This window comes from Lithobates pipiens, unplaced genomic scaffold (assembly GCF_037356315.1).
Source record: "Lithobates pipiens isolate NorthernLeopardFrog02 unplaced genomic scaffold, aLitPip1_a1.2 Scaffold_22, whole genome shotgun sequence".
In the NCBI taxonomy this organism is placed as follows: domain Eukaryota; kingdom Metazoa; phylum Chordata; class Amphibia; order Anura; family Ranidae; genus Lithobates; species Lithobates pipiens.
The window spans coordinates 239,371,563-239,396,877 of record NW_027507784.1 but is presented as its reverse complement, the minus strand read 5'-3'; the positions used below and the strand labels follow the sequence as shown (position 1 = coordinate 239,396,877).

General features: G+C 47.8%; 1 long non-coding RNA gene across 1 annotated transcript in view; it reads right to left on the bottom strand.

The window, feature by feature from the left end:
- The window catches only part of LOC143925495 (uncharacterized), a 58,081-nt gene extending 32,970 nt beyond the window's left edge, over nt 1-25,111 (bottom strand). The window contains exons 1-2 of the long non-coding RNA XR_013262010.1: nt 24,814-25,111; nt 24,104-24,233 (exon numbers count right to left, since the gene is read on the bottom strand). This is a non-coding gene — a long non-coding RNA (uncharacterized LOC143925495). The remainder of the gene's footprint in view (nt 1-24,103; nt 24,234-24,813) is intronic.
- Between the last annotated feature and the right edge of the window lie 204 nt (nt 25,112-25,315).

The window sequence follows — 25,315 nt, the reverse complement described above, 5'->3', positions numbered from 1 at the left end:
CTTTAGAATATGGAACATGCTTCAAATTTTCCCGACGGAACTCCGCCGGACCCGGTCCCTTCGAAAACTCCGCTCGTGTGTATGCTATTCCGACGGACTAAAACCGACGCTAGGGCAGCTATTGGCTACTGGCTATGAACTTCCGTATTCGAATCCAGTCGTACGTCATCACGTTAGAATCCGTCGGAGTTTAGTGTGATTGTGTGTGGCCAAGTCCGCTCTGCCGAAAAGTCCGTCAGAACTCCGTCGGAACTCCGGCAGAACTCCGACGGAACTCCTTCGGAAGTCTGTCGGACATAAGTCCTCTCGTGTGTACGGGGCTTTACATTTCTTGTTACATTCTTTGTAAAATCTGAATGCTGATGATGATCCCTCAACCTTGTATTTCTTGAAAGCCTTTTCCTTTGCTTTTATATGCACTTTTATATTGGAGTTAAGCCATCCAGGACTTTTGTTTGCTCTTTTAAATGTATTTCCCAATGGGATGCACTGGCTAATCCCCTTATTTATTATGCTCTTAAAGCAAACCCATCTTTCCTCTGAGTTCTTTGTTCCTTCTAGCAAGGTTTGTGGTTTAGGGAAGTTGGCTCTTTTGAAATTCAGTATCTTTGTATTCCCCTTATGTTTCCTATTTGTGTGATTTATACTGAAGCTAATTGACCTGTGATCACTGTTTCCTAAAATCCCCTGTTATGATGACACTTCCCATCCTTGCTGCTAATCCTCTCCTTTATCAGCATGTTTAACCACTTGCCGACCGCCGCACGACGATGTACGTCGACAGAATGGCACGGGCAGGCATATGGGCGTACATGTACGTCCCTGCCTTCCCGCAGGTGGGGGGCCCGATCGCCCCCCCCCCCCCCCGGTGCCAGCGGTGGTCGGTTTTCGTTCAGAAGCGATCCGGGATGAGGGGGCGGCCATTCATTCATGGCCACCCCCTCTCGATCACTCCTGACGAATGGAAGTGAGGCGTGACATCACTTCCTCTCCTGTAATGTAAACACAGGAGAGGAAGTGATGTAATCTCTCCTCCGTGTCGGTATTTTTTGTTCCGGCACAGAGGAGAGAGGATCTGTGAGTTGCACCAACACGACACTTTACAGTAGAACATGCCAGGCACACTCACACCCCCCCTTCACCCCCCGATCACCCCCCCAATCACCCCTGCCCCCCCAGTCACAGTGACACCAATAGCATATTTTTTTTTTTGCATTGGTGTCATTTGTGACTGTAATAACTGTTAGGGCAGTTAGGGTTAGCCCCCTTTAGCTCTAGGGTACCCCCCTAACCCCCCCAATAAAGGTTTAACCCCGTGATCACCCCCCGTCGCCAGTGTCACTAAGGCTGGGTTCACATTGCAGCGGTTTATGAGAACGGATGTGATTCGCACCGCACTGCAGTGCAAATCACATCCGATCTCTGTGCGATTCGAGTTCAGCCATACTGAATTCGCGCCGCACCCGCCGCAAATTCGCACGGGACCCTTTTTTTGGTCCGCAGCAGAATCGGATCGCATGGGTGTTCACACCATGCGATACGAGTTTGCAGATCGCACTGCGATATGCGAACTGATCTGGGGGTGTCATTAACATTTCACTGACACTCCCAGCAGTTCGCATAGGGCAGTGTGAACTGCCGCCGGGAGGCATGCGATGCGGGAACCCGCCGCGGATTCGTGGCGTTCCCGCATCGCTCCAGTGTGAACCCAGCCTAATAAGCGATCGTTTTTCTGATCGCTGTATTAGTGTCACAGGTGACGCTAGTTAGGCAGGTAGGTATTTAGGTTCGCCGCAGCTTTTTATAGCGCCAGGGACCCCCATATACTACCGCATAAAGCCCCCTGATTGCCCCCTAGTTAACCCTTTCACCAGTGATCACCATATAACTGTTACAGGTGACGCTGGTTGGTTAGTTATTTTTTTATAGTTTCAGGGCACCCGCCATTTATTACCTAATAAAGGTTTAACCCCCTGATCACCCGGCGGGTGTCATTTGTGACTGTAATAACTGTTAGGGCAGTTAGGGTTAGCCCCCTTTAGTTCTAAGGTACCCCCCTAACCCCCCCAATAAAGGTTTAACCCCGTGATCACCCCCCGTCGCCAGTGTCACTAAGGCTGGGTTCACATTGCAGCGGTTTATGAGAACGGATGTGATTCGCACCGCACTGCAGTGCAAATCACATCTGATCTCTGTGCGATTCGAGTTCAGCCATACAGATAGTATGGCTGAATTCGCGTCGCACCCGCCGCACCCGCCGCAAACTCGCACAGGACCCTTTTTTTGGTCCGCAGCAGAATCGGATCGCATGGGTGTTCACACCATGCGATCCGAGTTTGCAGATCGCACTGCGATATGCGAACTGATCTGGGGGTGTCATTAACATTTCACTGACACTCCCAGCAGTTCGCATAGGGCAGTGTGAACTGCCGCCGGGAGGCATGCGATGCGGGAACCCGCCGCGGATTCGTGGCGTTCCCGCATCGCTCCAGTGTGAACCCAGCCTAATAAGCGATCGTTTTTCTGATCGCTGTATTAGTGTCACAGGTGACGCTAGTTAGGCAGGTAGGTATTTAGGTTCGCCGCAGCTTTTTATAGCGCCAGGGACCCCCATATACTACCGCATAAAGCCCCCTGATTGCCCCCTAGTTAACCCTTTCACCAGTGATCACCATATAACTGTTACAGGTGACGCTGGTTGGTTAGTTATTTTTTTATAGTTTCAGGGCACCCGCCATTTATTACCTAGTCTCACTAGTGTACCCCTAAATTTAGGGGTGTCTACTTTCCAAAATGGGGTCATTTGGGGGGGTTTGTGCCATCTTGGCATTTTATGGCCTTCAAAACTGTAACGCCCTTAGAAAGCCTGAAGGCGGTGCTTGGTTTTCTGGGCCCCGTACGCGGCTAGGCTCACAAAAAGTCCCACATATGTGGTATCCCCGTACTCAGGAGAAGCAGCAGAATTTATTTTGGGGTGTCATTTCACATATGCCCATGGCATGCGTGAGCAATATATCATTTAGTGACAACTTTGTGAAAAAAAAATTTAAAAAAAAGTTTGTAATTTTCCCGCAACTTGTGGCAAAATATAAAATATTCCATGGACTCAACATGCCTCTCAGCAAATAGCTTGGGGTGTCTACTTTCTAAAATGGGGTCATTTGTGGGGGTTTTGTGCCATCTTGGCATTTTATGGCCTTCAAAACTGTAATAGGTAGTGAGGAGTGAAGTCAAATATTTACGCCCTTAGAAAACCTGAAGGCGGTTCTTGGTTTTCGGGGTCCCGTACGTGGCTAGGCTCCCAAAAAATCCCACACATGTGGTACCCCCGTACTCAGGAGAAGCAGCAGAATTTATTTTGGGGTGTCATTTCACATATGCCCATGGCATGTGTGAGCAATATATCATTTAGTGACAACTTTGTGAAAAAAAAATAAAAAAAAATTAAAGTTTGTAATTTTCCCGCAACTTGTGGCAAAATATAAAATATTCCATGGACTCAATATGCCTCTCAGCAAATAGCTTGGGGTGTCTACTTTCTAAAATGGGGTCATTTGTGGGGGTTTTGTGGCATCTTGGCATTTTATGGCCTTCAAAACTGTAATAGGTAGTGAGAAGTGAAATCAAAAATTTACGCCCTTAGAAAGCCTGAAGGCGGTGCTTGGTTTTCGGGGCCCCGTACGCGGCTAGGCTCCCAAAAAGTCCCACATATGTGGTATCCCCATACTCAGGAGAAGCAGCAGAATTTATTTTGGGGTGTCATTTCACATATGCCCATAGCATGTGTGAGCAATATATCATTTAGTGACAACTTTGTGTAAAAAAAAAAAAACATTTTTTTTTTGTCATTATTCAATCGCTTGAGGCAAAAAAATAAAATATTCAATGGGCTCAACATGCCACTTATCAATTTCCTTAGGGGGTCTACTTTCCAAAATGGGGTCATTTGGGGGGGTTTTGTACTGCCCTGCCATTTTAGCACCTCAAGAAATGAGATAGGCAGTCGTAAACTAAAAGCTGCGTAAATTCCAGAAAACGTACCTTAGTTTGTAGATGTGACAACTTTTGCGCAAACCAATAGGGATGAGCTTCGTGTTCGAGTCACAGTGCATGCTTGGCCAATCGCAGCGCCAGCAGCGAGGAGAGCCAGGATTGGCCACAGGCATCCTGCCTGTGGCCAATCATAGCTCAGGCTGTGTAGTGCACGCCCCACACTATATAAGGCCGCCTTTGAGGCGGCCTCGTGTAGTGTGTTGGCATCTGAAGCAGTGGGTGTTCTGTGTACCTTCAACACAGTACACACCGATCGTTTTTGGCTGATTTCCTATCTTGCTGTTGTGTAGTGGTTATTGTCTGTGCCCTGACCGCAGTATACACCACTATATTCACCTCACCTATATAGCTAGTGATCTATCTTTAATAATAGAGCTTGCAGTCAGTAGTGTTAGGAGATAGTGCGTGCTGTCTGCGTGCTCTGTACCCAGTACATACCGCTATAATCCACCTACATAGCTGTTCTCTATTTGAGCCCAATTGCCATCTGCAGGAGTTATTGGAAGTTGTGTGTGCCTCCAGCACAGCACAGTATACATCTGTATATACCCCTTTATCTCTGCTGTTCTATAAAAAAGGCATCTGCAGCACAATATAAACTACCCAACTGCTGTTTTACCCAACTCCCTTCAGGCCATTACCATGTCTGGAAGGCCAGCAAGGAGAGGCAGACAGGCGCGAGCCGATAAAAGAGGTCAAGCAGGCTCTGTGTCTAGAGACAACAGTGCTGGTCGTGGACGCGGTGCATTGTCATCAGCACGTGGCCATGGGACATGCTTGTCCTTCTTTTCGGCAGCTGGACATGTTGAACCGCAACATGCCAACGACTTGGTAGAGTGGATGACCAAGCCCTCTTCATCCTCCTCATCCTCTCTCACCCAGTCTCAGGGTAGTAGCAAAGCAGCTGCCAACGCATCGTCTTCCCTCCTCTCAATGTCATCATCAGTGACTCCTTCCCTAGACCCACCACGTCCTCCTGAGGAGTCTCCTGAACTCTTTGAGCACAGTGTTGGGTACATGCTCCAGGAGGATGCCCAGTGTTTGGTGGGCTCTGATGATGACACTCAGCTAGAGGAAGGCAGTTGCGTGAGCGCAGAGAGAGGGGATGCTCAAGAAGGATAGCAATCTGGCAGTCATGTTCCACAAGCTGCAGCATACTGCCAGGTTTGCTACAGCGATGAAGAGGGAGGGGATGATGAGGGCACTGACTCCACGTGGGTGCCTGGAAGGAGGGAGGAGGAGGAGGAGGAGGAGGAGGAGGAGGCACATGTCCAACGAGGCAGGATGCCCTCCGGGGGCCAGCTTAGGGGCAGCACACCGACTGAATCACACTGCAGAGCTCCACATGTGCAGAGCGCTGCCTCTGCGCGTTATTCTAAAAGTTCTTTGGTGTGGGCCTTTTTTGAGACGAGTGCATCAGATCGCACCGCTGCTATTTGCAACATATGTCTCAAGCGTATCTCACGTGGCCAAAACATCAGCCGCTTGGGCACCACATGCTTGACCAGACATATGTTGACCTGCCATGCAGCTCGTTGGCAAGCGTACCTCAAAGACCCACACCAAAGAACAAAGCGGACCTCTCCTTGCTCCTCATCAGCTGGCATCTCCAACCCCACTAGACCTTCAGTCCTCTCTGAAACCTGCTCTGAGAGGAATGAAGGTGTAGAATTAGGTGTGTCACAGTCAAGTGCTTCCGGGAACTCTGCTAGTGGTACACCCACATCCGATTATAGCAGGCAAATGTCCCTGCCCCAGCTGCTGGACCGGCGGAAGAAGTTCACTCCCAGCCATCCACATGCCCAGCGGTTGAATGCTAGCTTGGCTAAATTGCTAGCACTTCAACTGCTGCCTTTTCAGTTGGTAGACTCGGCCCCCTTCCGTGAGTTTGTACAATGTGCGGTTCCTCAGTGGCAGGTCCCCAAACGCCACTTTTTCTCACGGAAGGCGATTCCGGCTCTCTACCGGCATGTGGAAGACAATGTCCTTGCCTCGCTGGACAGGGTGGTCAGCGGTAAGGTGCATATTACCGCTGACTCATGGTCCAGCAGGCATGGACAGGGACGTTACCTGTCTTTCACGGCCCATTGGGTCACTCTTCTGGCTGCTGGGAAGGATGCAGGACAAGGTGCAGTAGTGTTGAAGGTTGTTCCGCCACCACGCCTCCAAAATGCTACTATTGGTTGTGACACACCTCTCTCCTCCACCCCCTCCTCTTCTTCTTCCTCCATGGCCTCTTCCAGTGCTCTGTCCTCAGAACCAGCGGTGCTCCGTAGGCGTTCCAGGGGCTACGCAAGTACGCAGGCAAAAGTGTGTTCCTGCTGTGTTCCTGCTGTGCCACCCATCACACAGGAAGAGGATGAGGAGGAGGAAGAGGATGAGGAGGAGGAAGAGGAGGAGGAGGATGATTGTGTCAGCATGGAGGTGGAGGCTGGCACTCAGCATCAGCAGCAGCAGTCTTGTAGGGATGATTTACAGTCCCAAGAAACACGTGGACTTGTACGTGGCTGGGAGGAGGTAGCTGCGGATCATGTTGCCCTTAGTGACCCAGAGGACTCCGGCCCGAATGCCTCAGCTAACCTACGCTGCATGGCCTCCTTGATCCTGCAAAGCCTGCAGAAGGATCCTCGTATTCTTCGGATCAAGGAGAGTGACCATTACTGGCTGGCCACTCTCCTTGATCCACGGGAAAAGGGTAAGGTTGCCGACCTTATCTTGCCATCGCAGAGGGAGCAGAGGATGAGGCATCTCCGGGAGGCCTTGCAGAAAGGTCTGTGCAACGCGTTCCCAGAGACTGGGAGGTTACAAACTCCTGGTCCTGGACAACGTGTTGCTGAGGCATCGGTCAGAAGGAGCGGTGGAGAAGGTGGCCGTCTGACTGATGCTTTCAGACAATTTTTTAGTCCGCAGCCCCAAGGTATGATTGGTTCCAGCACCCATCGCCAGCGTCTGATTTACATGGTGCAGGAATACCTAGGGGCAAGGTCAGACTTGGACACCTTTCCCACCGAAAATCCTCTAGCTTACTGGGTCTTGAGGATGGATCACTGGCCAGAGCTTGCACAGTATGCAATTGAGCTACTGGCCTGTCCTGCATCCAGCGTTCTTTCGGAACGCACCTTCAGTGCTGCTGGTGGCTTTGTTACCGATCACAGGGTGCGCCTGTCCACCGAATCAGTTGATCGACTGACCTTCATCAAGATGAATCAGTCTTGGATCACCCACAGCTACCAAGCACCTGAAGCTGATGTAACCGAATAATTTTTTTTGAAATACCACATCCCTTCAAGACTGCCTATGCTGATGCTGAGTGACTGTTCTGTTATGTTGATTGTCTATCCTCTTCCTCCTCCGCTGATATGTTGGAAGAACATTTTTGGTTCTGGGTGATGCCAGCAGCCCAATTTTTCTGCCCCTGTTTAACAGGGGCGTTTAATTACAATTTTTGATGCAATGCTTTGCAGCAGGGCTAATTCCTGAAATAAAACTAGAGTATATGGCAGAGGTTGCAGTGTGGTGGCACCAGCACCAGTGCCTAAGGCCCAATTTTTCTGCCCCTGTTTAACAGGGGCGTTTAAGTACAATTTTTGATGCAATGCTTTGCAGCAGGGCTAATTCCTGCAATAAAACTAGAGTATATGGCAGAGGTTGCAGTGTGGGGGCACCAGCACCAGTGCCTAAGGCCCAATTTTTCTGCCCCTGTTTAACAGGGGCGTTTAAGTACAATTTTTGATGCAATGCTTTGCAGCAGGGCTAATTCCAGCAAAAAAACTAGAGTATATGGAAGAGGTTGCAGTGTGGTGGCACCAGAAGCAGTGCCTAAGGCCAAATTTTTCTGCCCCTGTTTAACAGGGACATGTAATTACAATTCTTGATATAATATTTCACAGGAGGGCCCCTTCCTGTGCCCACCCAGAGTAACGGTGAGGACTTATAGTGTTGTGGCACCAGCACCACAACCACCAAAGGTCAATTTTTCTACCACTGTTCAACAATGGCATGTACTTACAATTCTTGATATAATCGTTCACAGCAGGGCGCTCTAGCGCCCACCAAGAGTCACTTTCAGGGCTTACAATGTTGTGGCAAAACCAACACCTTGTTCCGCCATTTCTGCAGAGCATATAGGGCAGGCCCCTACTTTCAAACATCCAACTTACAAACATCTCCTACTTGCAAACGCAAGGAGACAGCAGCAAGTGAGATGAAAAAAGATGGACGAGAAAACAAATTATACAGGGGTGATAACCCTTCCCTATGTTTTCCAAAAAGCTTAAAAATAGTTTTTTTGACTGGAGCTACACTTTAAAAATGTACCAGTTGAAAATTACAAACAGATTCAACTTAACACAACAAACCTACACAGTCCCTGTCTTGTTTGCACCGCCTGTATACTGCTGTTCTGAGTATATAGGGCCTGGGGGCCACACGCATTTCCTTTTTTTAATATGGGTACAGGGTTCCCCTTAATATGCGTACAAGACCCAAATAGGCTGGTAATGGGCAGGGAGGGCTACCCATGCCATTTTTCTCAATGATTTTCAACCATATTGCAGGAACCAGATATAACATTAAAACCGCAAGCAGTTTTAAATGGTGTTATTTCTGTTAAATGTCATTTTGTGCAGGGACTGTTCTAAACACGGGAAACACGTGGCACTTCACAGGCATACTACAGACACCCCCCAGGCACCATATTTACAGGAATATTTCACTTTTTTTTTTCACTTTAATTGTCAGTAAAATCAGTGCTCCCGCCAAAACGGCCATTTTTAAAAACATTTTAGGCATTGACCCATGTCCCCTGGAGCAGGAGCCAGGTCCCCAAACCCTTTTTAGGACAGTATCTTGCATATTAGCCGTTAAAATTAGCACTTTTCATTTCGAACGTTCGAGTCCCATAGACTTCAATGGGGTTCTAACGTTCGTAACGAACGTGGGGTCCGTTCGAAAGTTCTGGTACGAACCGAACCGGGGGGTGTTCGGCTCATCCCTAATTACTACTATGGATGAGCCGAACACCCCCCGGTTCGGTTCGTACCACAACTTTCGAACGGACCCCCACGTTCGTTACGAACGTTAGAACCCCATTGAAGTCTATGGGACTCGAACGTTCGAAATGGAAAGTGCTAATTTTAACGGCTAATATGCAAGATACTGTCCTAAAAAGGGTTTGGCGACCTGGCTCCTGCCCCAGGGGACATGGGTCAATGCAAAAAAAAGTTTTAAAAACGGCCGTTTTGGTGGGAGCACTGATTTTAATGGCGATTAAAGTGAAAAAAAAAAAGTGAAATATTCCTTTAAATATGGTGCCTGTGGGGTGTCTGTAGTATTTAACGGAAATAACACCATTTAAAACTGCTTGCGGTTTTAATGTTATATCTGGTTCCTGCAATATGGTTGAAAATCATTGAGAAAAATGGCATGGGTAGCCCTCCCTGCCCATTACCAGCCTATTTGGGTCTTGTACGCATATTAAGGGGAACCCTGTACCCATATTAAAAAAAGGAAATGCGTGTGGCCCCCAGGCCCTATATACTCAGAACAGCAGTATACAGGCGGTGCAAACAAGACAGGGACTGTGTAGGTTTGTTGTGTTAAGTTGAATCTGTTTGTAATTTTCAACTGGTACATTTTGAAAGTGTAGCTCCAGTCAAAAAAACGATTTTTAAGCTTTTTGGAAAATATAGGGAAGGGTTATCACCCCTGTATAATTTGTTTTCTCGTCCATCTTTTTTCATCTCACTTGCTGTTGTCTCCTTCCGTTTGCAAGTAGGAGATGTTTGTAAGTTGGATGTTTGAAAGTAGGGGCCTGCCCTATATGCTCTGCAGAAATGGCGGAACAAGGTGTTGGTTTTGCCACAACGTTGTAAGCCCTGAAAGTGACTCTTGGTGGGCGCTGGAGCGCCCTGCTGTGAACGATTATATCAAGAATTGTAATTACATGCCATTGTTGAACAGTGGTAGAAAAATTGACCTTTGGTGGTTGTGGTGCTGGTGCCACAACACTATAAGTCCTCACCGTTACTCTGGGTGGGCACAGGAAGGGGCACTCCTGTGAAATATTATATCAAGAATTGTAATTACATGTCCCTGTTAAACAGGGGCAGAAAAATTTGGCCTTAGGCACTGCTGCTGGTGCCACCACACTGCAACCTCTTCCATATACTCTAGTTTTTTTGCTGGAATTAGCCCTGCTGCAAAGCATTGCATCAAAAATTGTACTTAAACGCCCCTGTTAAACAGGGGCAGAAAAATTGGGCCTTAGGCACTGGTGCCACCACACTGCAACCTCTGCCATATACTCTAGTTTTATTGCAGGAATTAGCCCTGCTGCAAAGCATTGCATCAAAAATTGTACTTAACCACTTGGGTACCGCGCTATTGCCGAATGACGGCATTAGCGCGGACCTAGATTGCCGGGACTACGTCTATTGACGTCGTCCCGGTTACGAGCGGCCTGCGCGCCCCCTGAGGGGCGCGCGCGGCGCACTCTGTGATCGGCGAGTCCGTGAGACTCGCCTGATCACCGATCCGTGTAAGGGGTAGATCCCGACCCCTTATCACGTGATCAGCTGTCAGCCAATGACAGCTGATCATGTGATAAAACGGAGCCGGTAATCGGCTAGTATTCCTCCTCGCGCTGACAGCGCGAGGAGAAAAAAAAAAAGCCGATCGCCGGCGGCCGTGTTCGGGACATCAGTCCCGATCACGGCCAGCAATTCAAGCGGACACCTGCCCCCTGCCAGTGCCCACCTGCCACCCGCAGTGCCATCCTAAAATAAAGTAAGTGCCCCCCAGCAGTGCCCATAGTGCCCACAGTGCCACCCAGCAGTGCCCACAGTGCCACCCAGCAGTGCCCACAGTGCCACCCACAGTGCCACCCAGCAGTGCCACCCACAGTGCCACCCAAAATCTGCCTCAAAGGTGCTGCACCCCAGTGCCGCCCATCAGTGCCCAGCAGTGCCGCCCATCAGTGTCCAGCAGTGCCGCCCATCAGTGCCCAGCAGTGCCACCTATCAGAGCCACCTATCAGTGCCACCTATCAGTGCCCATCAGTCCCATCTATCTGTGGTACCTATCAGTGCCCATCCGTGCCACCCATCCGTGCCACTTATCCGTGCCACCCATCCGTGCCATCTTATCTGTGCCCATCTTTGCCCATCAGTGCCGCCTTATCTGTGCCCATCGGTGCCGCCTTATCTGTGCCTATTAGTGCCGCCTTAACTATGCCTATCAGTGCCCACCAGTGCAGCCTATCAGTGCCCACCAATGCAGCCCATCAGTGCCCACCAATGCAGCCCATCAGTGCCCACCAATGCAGCCTATCAGTGCCGCCTAATCAGCGCACTTCAATGAAGGAGAAAAATGACCCGTTTGCAAAATTTTATAACAAACTATTAAAACATGATTTTTTTTTTTTTTTTTTGCATCTTTTTTTGTTTGCTTAGCAAAAAATAAAACTCCGAGCTGTAACTAAATACCACCAAAAGAAAGCTCTATTTGTGGGAAAAAAATGATAAAAATTTCATTTGGGTACAGTGTTGTATGACCGCGTAATTGTCACTCAAAGTGCATCAGCGCTGAAAGCTGAAAATTGGTCTGGGACTGAGGGGGGTTTAAGTGCCCAGTAAGCAAGTGGTTAAACGCCCCTGTTAAACAGGGGCAGAAAAATTGGGCCTTAGGCACTGGTGCTGGTGCCACCACACTGCAACCTCTGCCATATACTCTAGTTTTATTGCAGGAATTAGCCCTGCTGCAAAGCATTGCATCAAAAATTGTAATTAAACGCCCCTGTTAAACAGGGGCAGAAAAATTGGGCCTTAGGCACTGGTGCTGGTGCCACCACACTGCAACCTCTGCCATATACTCTAGTTTTATTGCAGGACTTAGCCCTGCTGCAAAGCATTGCATCAAAAATTGTAATTAAACGCCCCTGTTAAACATGGGCAGAAAAATTGGGCTGCTGGCATCACCCAGAACCAAAAATGTTCTTCCAACATATCAGCGGAGGAGGAAGAGGATAGAAAATGAATGAATGAATGAATGAAATACTTATATAGCGCACAATGCGAACTGAATTGCCTCTAGGCGCTGTGGCGAGCTTTGATCATCTGCTAAAAGAGGAAGGTCTTGAGTTTTTTGCTAAAAGCCAGGTGATTTTCTTCCAGGCGGATGTTGATTGGTAGAGCATTCCATAGCCGAGGCCCTTGGACAGCGAATCTCCGATCACCCTTGGATTTATACCGGGCTTTCACAGGACAGTCACTCAGCATCAGCATAGGCAGTCTTGAAGGGATGTGGTATTTCAAAAAAAATTATTCGGTTACATCAGCTTCAGGTGCTTGGTAGCTGTGGGTGATCCAAGACTGATTCATCTTGATGAAGGTCAGTCGATCAACTGATTCGGTGGACAGGCGCACCCTGTGATCGGTAACAAAGCCACCAGCAGCACTGAAGGTGCGTTCCGAAAGAACGCTGGATGCAGGACAGGCCAGTAGCTCAATTGCATACTGTGCAAGCTCTGGCCAGTGATCCATCCTCAAGACCCAGTAAGCTAGAGGATTTTCGGTGGGAAAGGTGTCCAAGTCTGACCTTATCCCTAGGTATTCCTGCACCATGTAAATCAGACGCTGGCGATGGGTGCTGGAACCAATCATACCTTCGGACTGCGGACTAAAAAATTGTCTGAAAGCATCAGTCAGACGGCCACCTTCTCCACCGCTCCTTCTGACCGATGCCTCAGCAACACGTTGTCCAGGACCAGGAGTTTGTAACCTCCCAGTCTCTGGGAACGCGTTGCACAGACCTTTCTGCAAGGCCTCCCGGAGATGTCTCATCCTCTGCTCCCTCTGCGATGGCAAGATAAGGTCGGCAACCTTACCCTTGTACCGTGGATCAAGGAGAGTGGCCAGCCAGTAATGGTCCCTCTCCTTGATCCGAAGAATACGAGGATCCTTCCGCAGGCTTTGCAGGATCAGGGAGGCCATGCAGCGTAGGTTAGCTGAGGCATTCGGTCCGGAGTCCTCTGGGTCACTAAGGACAACATGATCCGCAGCTACCTCCTCCCAGCCACGTACAAGTCCACGTGTTTCTTGGGACTGTAAATCATCCCTACAAGACTGCTGCTGCTGCTGCTACTGATGCTGAGTGCCAGCCTCCACCTCCATGCTGACACAATCATCCTCCTCCTCCTCTTCCTCCTCCTCATCCTCTTCCTGTGTGATGGGTGGCACAGCAGGAACACTGTCTGGATAAAGGGGGCCTTGAGAGGCAAGGAAGTCCTCCTCTTCCTGCCTCTGTTCTGCCTCAAGTGCCCTGTCCATTATTCCACGCAGCGTATGCTCCAAGAGGTGGACAAGAGGTACAGTGTCACTGATGCATGCACTGTCACTGCTCACCATCCTTGTGGCCTCCTCAAACAGTGACAGGACAGTGCATGCATCCCTGATCATGCCCCACTGGCGTGGTGAGAAAAAACCAAGCTCCCCTGACCCTGTCCTGGTGCCGTAGTCGCACAGGTACTCATTGATGGCCCTCTGCTGCATGTGCAGCCGCTGCAGCATGGCCAATGTTGAGTTCCATCTGGTGGGCATGTCACATATAAGGCGGTTCTTGGGCAGGTTCAACTCCTTTTGGAGCTCAGCCAGCCGAGCACAGGCATTAAATGATCGGCGGAAATGCACACAGACTTTCCTGGCCTGCTTCAGGACATCCTGTAAGCCGGGGTACCTGCCCAAGAACCGCTGCACCACCAGGTTAAGGACGTGAGCTACACAGGGCACATGGGTCAGTTGTCCCTGTCGGAGGGTGGAGAGGAGGTTGGTGCCATTGTCGCAAACCACCATTCCTGGCTTAAGCTGGCGTGGCGTCAACCACCTCTCGGCCTGCCCCTGCAGAGCTGACAAAACATCCGCCCCAGTGTGGCTCCTGTCCCCCAAACAAACCAGAGCAAGCACGGCATGGCATCGTTTTGCCTGCGTACTTGCGTAGCCCCTGGAACGCCTACGGAGCACCGCTGGTTCTGAGGACAGAGCACTGGAAGAGGCCATGGAGGAAGAAGAAGAGGAGGGGGTGGAGGAGAGAGGTGTGTCACAACCAATAGTAGCATTTTGGAGGCGTGGTGGCGGAACAACCTCCAACACTACTGCACCTTGTCCTGCATCCTTCCCAGCAGCCAGAAGAGTGACCCAATGGGCCGTGAAAGACAGGTAATGTCCCTGTCCATGCCTGCTGGACCATGAGTCAGCGGTAATATGCACCTTACCGCTGACCGCCCAGTCCAGCGAGGCAAGGACATTGCCTTCCACATGCCGGTAGAGAGCCGGAATCGCCTTCCGTGAGAAAAAGTGGCGTTTGGGGACCTGCCACTGAGGAACCGCACATTGTACAAACTCACGGAAGGGGGCCGAGTCTACTAACTGAAAAGGCAGCAGTTGAAGTGCTAGCAATTTAGCCAAGCTAGCATTCAACCGCTGGGCATGTGGATGGCTGGGAGTAAACTTCTTCCGCCGGTCCAGCAGCTGGGGCAGGGACATTTGCCTGCTATAATCGGACGTGGGTGTACCACTAGCAGAGTTCCCGGAAGCACTTGGCTGTGACACACCTAATTCTACACCTTCATTCCTCTCAGAGCAGGTTTCAGAGAGGACTGAAGGTCTAGTGGGGTTGGAGATGCCAGCTGATGAGGAGCAAGGAGAGGTCCGCTTTGTTCTTTGGTGTGGGTCTTTGAGGTACGCTTGCCAACGAGCTGCATGGCAGGTCAACATATGTCTGGTCAAGCATGTGGTGCCCAAGCGGCTGATGTTTTGGCCACGTGAGATACGCTTGAGACATATGTTGCAAATAGCAGCGGTGCGATCTGATGCACTCATCTCAAAAAAGGCCCACACCAAAGAACTTTTAGAATAACGCGCAGAGGCAGCGCCCTGCACAGGCGGAGCTCTGCGGTGTGATTCAGTCGGTGTGCTGCCCCTAAGCTGGCCCCCGGAGGGCATCCTGCCTCGTTGGACATGTGCCTCCTCCTCCTCCTCCTCCTCCCTCCTTCCAGGCACCCACGTGGAGTCAGTGCCCTCATCATCCCCTCCCTCTTCATCGCTGTAGCAAACCTGGCAGTATGCTGCAGCTTGTGGAACATGACTGCCAGATTGCTGTCCTTCTTGAGCATCCCCTCTCTCTGCGCTCACGCTACTGCCTTCCTCTAGCTGAGTGTCATCATCAGAGCCCACCAAACACTGGGAATCCTCCTGGAGCATGTACCCAACACTGTGCTCAAAGAGTTCAGGAGACTCGTCAGGAGGACGTGGTGGGTCTAGGGAAGGAGTCACTGATGATGACATTGAGAGGAGGGAAGACGATGCGTTGGCAGCTGCTTTGCTACTACCCTGAGACTGGGTGAGAGAGGATGAGGAGGATGAAGAGGGCTTGGTCATCCACTCTACCAAGTCGTTGGCATGTTGCGGTTCAACATGTCCAGCTGCCGAAAAGAAGGACAAGCATGTCCCATGGCCACGTGCTGATGACAATGCACCGCATCCACGACCAGCACTGTTGTCTCTAGACACAGAGCCTGCTTGCCCTCTTTTATCGGCTCGCGCCTGTCTGCCTCTCCTTGCTGGCCTTCCAGACATGGTAATGGCCTGAAGGGAGTTGGGTAAAACAGCAGTTGGGTAGTTTATATTGTGCTGGAGGCACACAACACCCACTAACTCCTGCAGATGCCTTTTTTTATAGAACACCAGAGATAAAGGGGTATATACAGATGTATACTGTGCTGTGCTGGAGGCACACACAACTTCCAATAACTCCTGCAGATGGCAATTGGGCTCAAATAGAGAACAGCTATGTAGGTGGATTATAGTGGTATGTACTGGGTACAGAGCACGCAGACAGCACGCACTATCTCCTAACACTACTGACTGCAAGCTCTATTATTAAAGATAGATCACTAGCTATATAGGTGAGGTGAATATTGCGGTGTATACTGCGGTCAGGGCACGCAGACAATAACCAGAAAACAGCAGAGATAAAGGGGTATATACAGATGTATACTGTGCTGTGCTGGAGGCACACACAACTTCCAATAACTCCTGCAGATGGCAATTGGGCTCAAATAGAGAACAGCTATGTAGGTGGATTATAGCGGTATGTACTGGGTACAGAGCACGCAGACAGCACGCACTATCTCCTAACACTACTGACTGCAAGCTCTATTATTAAAGATAGATCACTAGCTATATAGGTGAGGTGAATATATTGGTGTATACTGCGGTCAGGGCACAGACAATAACCACTACACAACAGCAAGATAGGAAATCAGCCAAAAACAATCGGTGTGTACTGTGTTGAAGGTACACAGAACACCCACTGCTTCAGATGCCAACATACTACACGAGGCCGCCTCAATGGCGGCCTTATATAGTGTGGGGCGTGCACTACACAGCCTGAGCTATGATTGGCCACAGGCATCCTGCCTGTGGCCAATCATGGCTCTCCTCGTTGCTGGCGCTGCGATTGGCCAAGCATGCAGGGTCACAGTGCATGCTTGGCCAATCATGAGCCAGCAATGCACTGCGCCATCGCAGTGCATTGTGGGCCGTGAGCGCCACGCGAATTTTGACGCGAACGGACCAAGTGTTCGGATTTCGCCGAACGGATGAACAGCCAATGTTCGAGTCGAACGTACATTCGACTCGAACACGAAGCTCATCCCTAATTACTACTAATTTAATGCATTTGAGGATTCAGGGTAACTAAGCCAAGCCCATCTTTGCCTGAACAACTATTTTTTAAATATATTGTAGATGGAAATATATTATAAAAGAATGTTAAATTAGGAAAACTAGGGCTGGGAAAATTAAAGATGAATTCCTCAATTTTTTTGATCGATCAAAATTCTTTTGATCAGTACTCACCTCTCTGCCAGCTTCCGGTTCTTCAGGGAGTTCCGTCGGAGATCCGGTGACGTCATGGACATCAACGTCACCGCATGCCTTCCCCTTCCCCAAGAGAAACTGCTATCGAAGGGGGGAGGAGTCCGGTAACGTTGATGGCCGTGACGTCACCGGACAGCCTGGGCATTGATAGTAAATATGGATGTGGTTAACTGGGATCATTCAGTGAGCTAAGTGTAGGCAAATTAGATAACCTCCGTTTTTAACAACAAAATGTAAACACTCTGCGTGACTGGCTAAAGTGATGCCTACTTGCCTACTATAAAGTGACTGACAGTCAATATACTAGATACGTTTTATAATTAAAGTTAAACTAACTTTCTACATTTTTCTTAAAGTTTAATAAAAAATAAATACTTACGTCAGTGCTACAGTTTGAATTTAAAACGTATTTGTGTGAACTGTGAAGTTAAGCCATGGATTGTGGAAACGAACTAGTGTCGGGTGATTGGATATAGTGTATACCACATTTACCACTGACTAATGCAGAGTTGCAATGCAAGGAGATCAGCTAAAAGTAGTTGGATCTGTATGTGCATTATAATTAATCAAAATTCGTTGATTAATCGATTTAAAAAAAAATTGATTAATCAAACACGAAAATTGTAATCAGTAACAGCCCTAAGGAAAACCCAAATGATTGGTGTTTTTTTACTTTATATAGTAATAAAATAACAGCAAAGGAAGCTCTGTCTCCCTGTCCGGGTACTGCCCTGGAGGACATGTATCAATAATAAAAAATAGTAGAAAACTATTTTTAAAATGAGCAGGGTTTTACTGATGCTTAAAGTGAAACAAAAAAAAAGTGCCGGGGGGGGGGGTCCCCCTAGTCTGCCTGTAAAGTGGCACATTTGTACCGTGTATGGAACCTACCTCAGAACTACATTTATAAAGGCAAAAAAAAGAAATTTTCCTTGCAAGCTTAATTTGTTTTATAAATAGCGGCTTGGGGAGCCAGTCTGTATGATGAGGCCACACTTTAGTGCACTCAGAAAAAGATTAGGGGTTTTAGAACAAGATTAGGGCTTTTTTTGGGATAAGTTCTTGTGTCTGTTTTTCAGACTTTGGATAGAAGTAACAGGTGTGGAAAAACTGGGCTTTGGGTATTTGTGGTGCCTTCATACCTTAACCCTATAAAGGTACTCTTGATGAAAGCAAGAATGGGCTTTGCTGTCAAAAATAAAATGATATGCCCTGGTTAAAGAGTAGCAGAAAAATTGGGCTTTGGATGTTGGTGGTGCCTTCACACCGTAACCCTATAGAGGTACTCTTGATCCAAGCAAGAATTGGCATAGCTGTAAAAAACTGAAATGATATAAACCTGTTAAACAGGTGCAGAAAAATAAGTCCTTGAGTGTTAATGATGCCCATGAAACCTATACCAAAAAATGTATTCCAGATGAAATCGAAAACCCACAAAACTAGGAAGCGTAGAAAGTCTTGCAGAGATTTCAGATCCAGAAAAACACTTAATCTGTGACATTGGCATCAGGGGCTTGATAACTGCTGCTAATCCAGGACTGATTCACTTTGATAAATGTCAGCCGCTCAACAGAGCCTGTGGACAGACACGACCTCCAGCAGCACTTAATGCCTTTTCTGAAAACACGCTGGATGCAGGGCAGCCCAGGAGCTCAATTGCACAGGTTTTCAGCCAGTGGTCTATTCTCATGACCTAGTAACCAAGTGGATCATTAACTAGAATGCTCACCATGTCTGTTTACGCCCCTAGATGATCTCCCACCATATGATCTAGTCGCTGCTGATAGGATTTGGAAACTGACAGCTCTTGGTGCAGAGGACTAAAAAAAATTGGAATGCATCACTGAGGCAGCCTCCTTCTCCACCGCTCCTCTTTTGACCAACAGAGGCCTCAAAACTAGCCTTTTCATGAGACTGTAACCTAATAGAGTCTGGAAAGGCATTATATAAACTCCTCTTCAAGGTGTCCTCAAGATTTTTCATTCTCTGCTCCCTCTCTGAGGATGAGATGAGTTCTGAGACTTTCCCCTTGTAATGGTGGTAAAGGAAGGTTACCAACCAATAGTGTTACTTCTCCTTGACGCCACAAATTCTCTGGTCTTTTTGCAGGATTTGAAGATTGAGGGAGACCATGCAAAGTCCTTGGGGTCACTGAGGATTTCAGTATGTGGAATTGCCTCCTCCCAGCCCCGTGGTGCTGAGGATGGAAAACCATCTCTTAAGGTTTGACGTATATGTCTTCCTCTGCTTCAATGCCTCCAAAACTGCCATAATCCTCCTCCTCCTTCTTCTCCTCCTGGTCCTCCTCCCTCCTCTCCTCTTGTGTGTTCTGTGGTGTAGGTGGTGGTCTGCATAACATCTGCATAAAAACAGTGGTGTCTGCATAAAGTGGGACTTGAGAGGAAAGGAAGTCATCCTCTTCCTACCACTGCTCTGCCTTGAGTGCCCTGTCCATAATGCCATGCAGAGTCTACTTCAGCAGGACCACAACAGAGATTGTGTCACTGATGCATGCATTGTCACGGCTCATTGTCACATCCTTGTGGCCTCCTCAAATGGTGACAGTACAGTGCATGCATCCTTTATGAGCAGCAATTTGTGTGGAAAAAAAAGCCGAACTGGCCTGAGCCTGTTGTGCCATACTCACACAGGTACTCGTTGACAGCCATTTGCATGTGTAAGGCCGCGTACACACGCGGGGACTGTTCGCCCAACTTTGTCCGTCAAACAGTTTCAGCAAACAGTCCGCTCAAAATTAGCATGGACGGACATGGCCACACACGACGAACGAACAGTTTGCTGAAACCGTGCGCGATGACGTGAACGGCACGTACGACGGGACGAAAAATACGACGTCCTATACACTGCATTATAACTTTCGGCGTGTAAATCCTTTCTGAGCATGCGCGGAACTTAGTTTGACGAACAAGCCTACACACGAGGGGACTGTTCGCTGAAACAAAGTTTCAGCGGACAGTTTTTCAGAATTTCCGAAAAACCTTGTTCAGCGGACTGTTCGCTGAAACTGTCCGCTGAAAGCCCACACACGGGCGGACACTGTTCAGCGGACAAAGTTGGCCGAACAGTCCCCGCGTGTGTACGCGGCCTAACTGCTGCAGCATTGACAAAGTTGAGTTCCAGGGAACGCCCGAATCTTGAGGTCCTGTCATGGATAGACCTTAGGTGGCGTTGTTTCGTCCCCAGTTATCCAAAAGGATAACTGGGGACGGTTTCGGTCACCCTTTCTTGGGCTGAGTCGTCCATCGATATACAGGCTCTAATCGACTCTGGGCTGCAGGCCTGTTCATTAATGCTGCATTTGTTTTGCAGCACTCGATTCCGCTGCAGCTGCGTGACACTCCGCTTGCCATAGAGGCTCTTGATGGGAGAGCTTTACAGCCGTAGGGGCTCTTCACCATGAGATAATCCAATTCCAAGTTATTTCCTCACCCAGGTTTCCGCTGGTTATTGGTTATCCTTGGTTACAGAGGCACAACCCCTCTTCTGATTGGCTCCATGCTGAGGTTCTCTCCTGGTCACCGCAATGCTGTGAGACATGCTTCCTGAAGGTATCCAAGGTCCTGTGCACCTCTTCACTCCCCTCCCTGCCGGAGGAGTACCGTGATTTTAGCGATGTCTTTGAAAAAGGTCAAGCCGGTAGTTTGCCTCGACACCAGTCTTATGATTGCACAATTTACCTTCAACCTAGTGCCATACATCCTTGTGGCCGGGTTTACCCTTTGTCGGTCTTGGAGGATAAGGCCATGGAGGAGTATGTTGCTGACGCACTTTCTCGAGGTTTCATCCGCAAATCCTCGTCTCCTGCTGGTGCTGGTTTCTTCTTTGTGAAAAAGAAGAGAGGTGAACTGAGACCTTGAATAGATTATAGGGGTCTAAATCGCGTCACGATTAAGAATGCCTACCCGATTCCATTGATTACAGAGTTATTTGACCGCCTCAAGGGAGCAACGGTTTTCACGAAACGTGACTTGAGAGGGGCATACAATCTCGTGCGCATTAAGGAGTGTGACGAGTGGAAAACTGCGTTTAATACCAGAACAGGCCATTATGAATACCTGGTAATGCCTTTTGGCCTTTGTAACTCCCCGGCAGTTTTCCAGGAATTTATTAACGATGTCCTCCGAGATTTGTTGCAGTTGTGTGTGGTGGTTTATCTCGATGATATCCTCATATTTTCCAAGTCCCTGGAGAGCCACCACACAGATGTCTGTCGTGTGCATCAGAAACTAAGAGAGAACAATCTCTATTGTAAACTGGAGAAGTGCGAGTTCCATCGTGAACAGGTTACATTCCTGGGCTATGTTATTTCCACTTCTGGTTTTTCCATGGACCCAGAGAAACTTTCGTCAGTCCTACAGTGGCCTCGATCCATGGGTTTACATCCTCTGCAGCGTTTCCTGGACTTTGCCAACTACTATTGGAAGTTTGTAACTTCTCATCTCTTGTCAAGCCCCTGACTGATATGACCAGAGTTGGTCTCCGGAGTCCATTAAGGCCTTTGAGACTCTCAAGGTGGCATTTGTTTCTGCTCCTGTGTTGGCACATGATGATCCTATGTTGCCTTTTATCCTAAAAGTTGATGCTTCAGAGACTGCAGTTGGCACCCTTCTGTCTCAACGTTCTAACTCTGAGAGCGCTATGCATCAGTGTGGCTACTTTTCCAAAAAATTGTCACCTGCTGAGTGCAATTATGAGATTGGTGACAGAGAGCTGTTGGTGATCCTTTTAGCCCTGAAAGAATGGAGACATCTCCTTGAAGGTACCACTGTGCCTGTTCTTATTCTTACTGGTCATAAGAATCTTACATTCTTGTCTGAGACTAAGCGAATCTCTCCCAGAAGGGCACGATGGGCTCTTTTCTTGTTGAGCTTTAATTACTTTACTGACTCCGGCCAGTGACAGAGCTGTAGTTCACGGCCCCGGAAGGAAGTGGGGTGAAGAATCGACACTCGCTACTAGCGAGGAAGATGGGGACATTGGGGGCTTCTCCTGCAGGTAAGTGTCACATAATGGGCTATTATGGGATGCATAGTAGCCCATTATGCTTTACCTTTGCAGGGAAACAAAGAGGAAGTAACACCCATCAGGGTTTACTTCTTCTTTAATAGCATAATGTTAATGGCGGTGTTGTTGGCACAATATGAGTTCCTTTATGTGGACGTGGGGAAGAATGGCCGGATGTCGGGTGGAGGAGTCTTTGCCCAGATGGAGTTTTAACAACGTCACCAGACTGGTGGCCTAGCATTGCCACCTGTTGCAGACAACGTGGAAGGACTCCCGTTCGTCTTTATTGCTGATGAAGCATTCGGTCTAAGCAAGCACCTGATGAGGCCATTCCCCCAAAGGACCCTCACCCTGGAGAGGAGGGTTTTTTAACTACCGGCTGGCCAGAGCAAGAAGAGTCATTGAGAATACTTTCAGGATAATGGCCATCTGGTTCCGCCTGTTTCTGACAGCAATCCATATGGCGGAGTACAAAATCAACCACATCATCTTATCCTGCTGCATATTGCCCAAAAGTGCCCATGAAGTTCAGCAGAAATATGTCAATTATTTTACGGGTAGGGGGCCATAGCTATGCCAGACAATGTGTAAATATAAAAAAAAAAAAGAAGATTTCTGATAAAATCTTGAATTTTCTTTATTGCTTGTGTTTGTTTTTGGCTGTCTCCTAGGTTCTCCTAGTGCACTTATAGTGGATTTTCCTTTAGTAATAAGCCCCATTGTCATTGTAAACAAAAAATTACTCCCCTTCTTTTCCTGTGGCCTGCCAGGTTGCGCGCTCGGATAAAGGGTCTGGTATGGATTTTTGGGGGGAACTCCACGCCATCTTTTTTTTACATTTGGCGTGGAGTTCCCCTTAAAATCCATACCAGACCTGAAGGGTCTGGTATGGATATTTGGGGGGAACCCCACGTCATTTTTTTAAAATTTGATGCGGGGTTCCCACGCTTTTTTTTTAATCAATGACTTTCAATGACTGTTATCTGTATTACGGGGAGCCGACAATTCATTATAGCCACGAGTGCTTTTAAATTATTATTTTTTTTTTCTACAGAAATGACACTTTGTGCAGGGACAGTTCTAAGCACGGGAAACATGCGTCCCTTTACAGGCATACTATAGACACCCCCAGGTAAGAAATTTAAAGGAATATTACACTTTTATTGTTTCACTTTAAGCATTATTAAAATCACTGCTCCCGAAAAAATTGCAATTTTTAAAACTTTTTTTTGCATTGATACATGTCCCCTAGGGCAGGACACAGGTCCCCAAACACTTTTTAGGACACTTTTTAGGACAATAACTTGCATATTAGCCTTTAAAATTAGCACTTTTGATTTTGAACATTCGAGTCCCATAGACTTTAATAGGGTTCTAAAGTTCACACGAAGTTTAGGTCTGTTTGCAGGTTCTGGTGCGAACAGAACCGGGTGGTGTTCGGCTCATCCTTACTCTGGAACTTACAAAGTTCAACGTAGAAAAACAGAAGACAATATCAGACATTATAGTGTCAAAAATATCTTAATATTGCCTTCTTTAGCTGGGGTGATGTCACCCCTGTAAAAGCCACATTTTGAAGATGCACACAATTTGGGAGTGAAAATGGGTATTTCCACCCTGATCCCATCCATGCCTAATGTCAACATGTGCTCTCTCCCATTATGGGGGGGATAAATGTAGGTTTTTTGGGGGTGCAACCCCTTCCTCTTACTAGAAAGTGGTTGCACCCACAAAACACGTACATTGATATCCCCGATGGCTGATAGCACATGTTAACACACTGTGTGCATCTTCAAAATTTAGCTTTTAAAATGTCAAAAAAAGTTTTAGGAAAGTCAACAAATAGTGAAAATGGTGACTTTTGGAAGAAATTCAGATTCTACCCAAAAAATCAATCATGTTATTCATTTGTTGTTCCATAACATTGAGTTTGTTCCTTAGCCTTTGCCTTTGTGCACTTGCACTTTTGAAATGTTCAGCTTGCTCTTCAACAACCAGCACATCACCTAAAAATTTTAGTAAAAACATGTATTTATAAATATGCAGGCATACATATTGTAGTACCTCAAGCTGGGGTGTCAGACACTCACCTGTTGTGGTGACAATCTCACTGACTTCCTCCACCTCCCATTCCTCCAGATCCTCGGGTGTGTTCCCCTTCTTTCTCATGTGGAGGGTTCCTGGTGTCCTCTGAGTGGTGTCCTCCGAGTCTTTTCTCCCCTATGAGAATGAAACAAAAGGTAGACTTAGCACACAGATTTTCGAGTCCAGAAATATGAATATGAAACATTGCTGGGAAATGGGGTACAATTGTCTGTTTTGAGCAGAGTTCCAAGCTGAAGACCTGATTTTTTTTTACCTTACCCAAATTGGAATACTTACCCCTTTCTGTCAATTTTCACAGATGGAGACACCCCAAGTATCCACTGGAGCACCTGTGTGGGGCACCTTCAAAAGTTTGTTCTTGTGTCCCAGACTAGTGCTCCCGAGTCCAGATGTGTAAACTGCTGCTGAGTGTCCTCTCCTTACATTACACTGAATCAAACTTGCATTTCATTCTAGTTAAAAACACATCTAGACGTCAATGTCCCAAACTTATTTTTAGACAAATAGGCATGACCAAATGTATTTAACCTATATCTGCCCAAAACATTGTATTTAATGAGCGAACAATGTTTCCTACAACCGATTAATGTGCCCATGAACATGAAAGTCGCCATTTTAGACTGTACAACAGTAATGAAAATAACAGGGTGCAGCATGCAAGTAATAATAATAAATCGGAACACATGACAATTACTTAGTTTCAGGTTTGGCCAGTGTTTCCTTATTTGCTCCTTTGACCGTCGTACCCCAAAAGTTGTGTGCAGACTCTTCACAAATATCATCATGATTTTGTCCTTTCTCACATTCGAGTTGGTGTACGGTCCATTCTTGCCATCATAGTCATTCCTCGTCAAGATGTCCACCATCTTTACCATCTCAAGAAATGCCATATTTGAAGCCTTAAATCTTCGCCTTCGGGATGTTTCAGCCTCAGAGCTTTCCTCCTCCTGGTTACTGCTCTTCTCGCACGCCTGCTCTGTCTCCACCATGTCACTCCTACTGCGCACCAAAGAGAAGGGGTGGGGAACATTATAGAAAGAACATCAGGGGTGGGTGACGTGAGCAGATTTTCACGAATGCGCAGTGTATATAGAGTTAACATGCATGTGTCGTATGTACGTTCTGTGTGCGGAGGAAGGAGGACGAACGTTCTAACGAAGTTAACATTTTAACTTGGGACATCAGTGGCCTATACT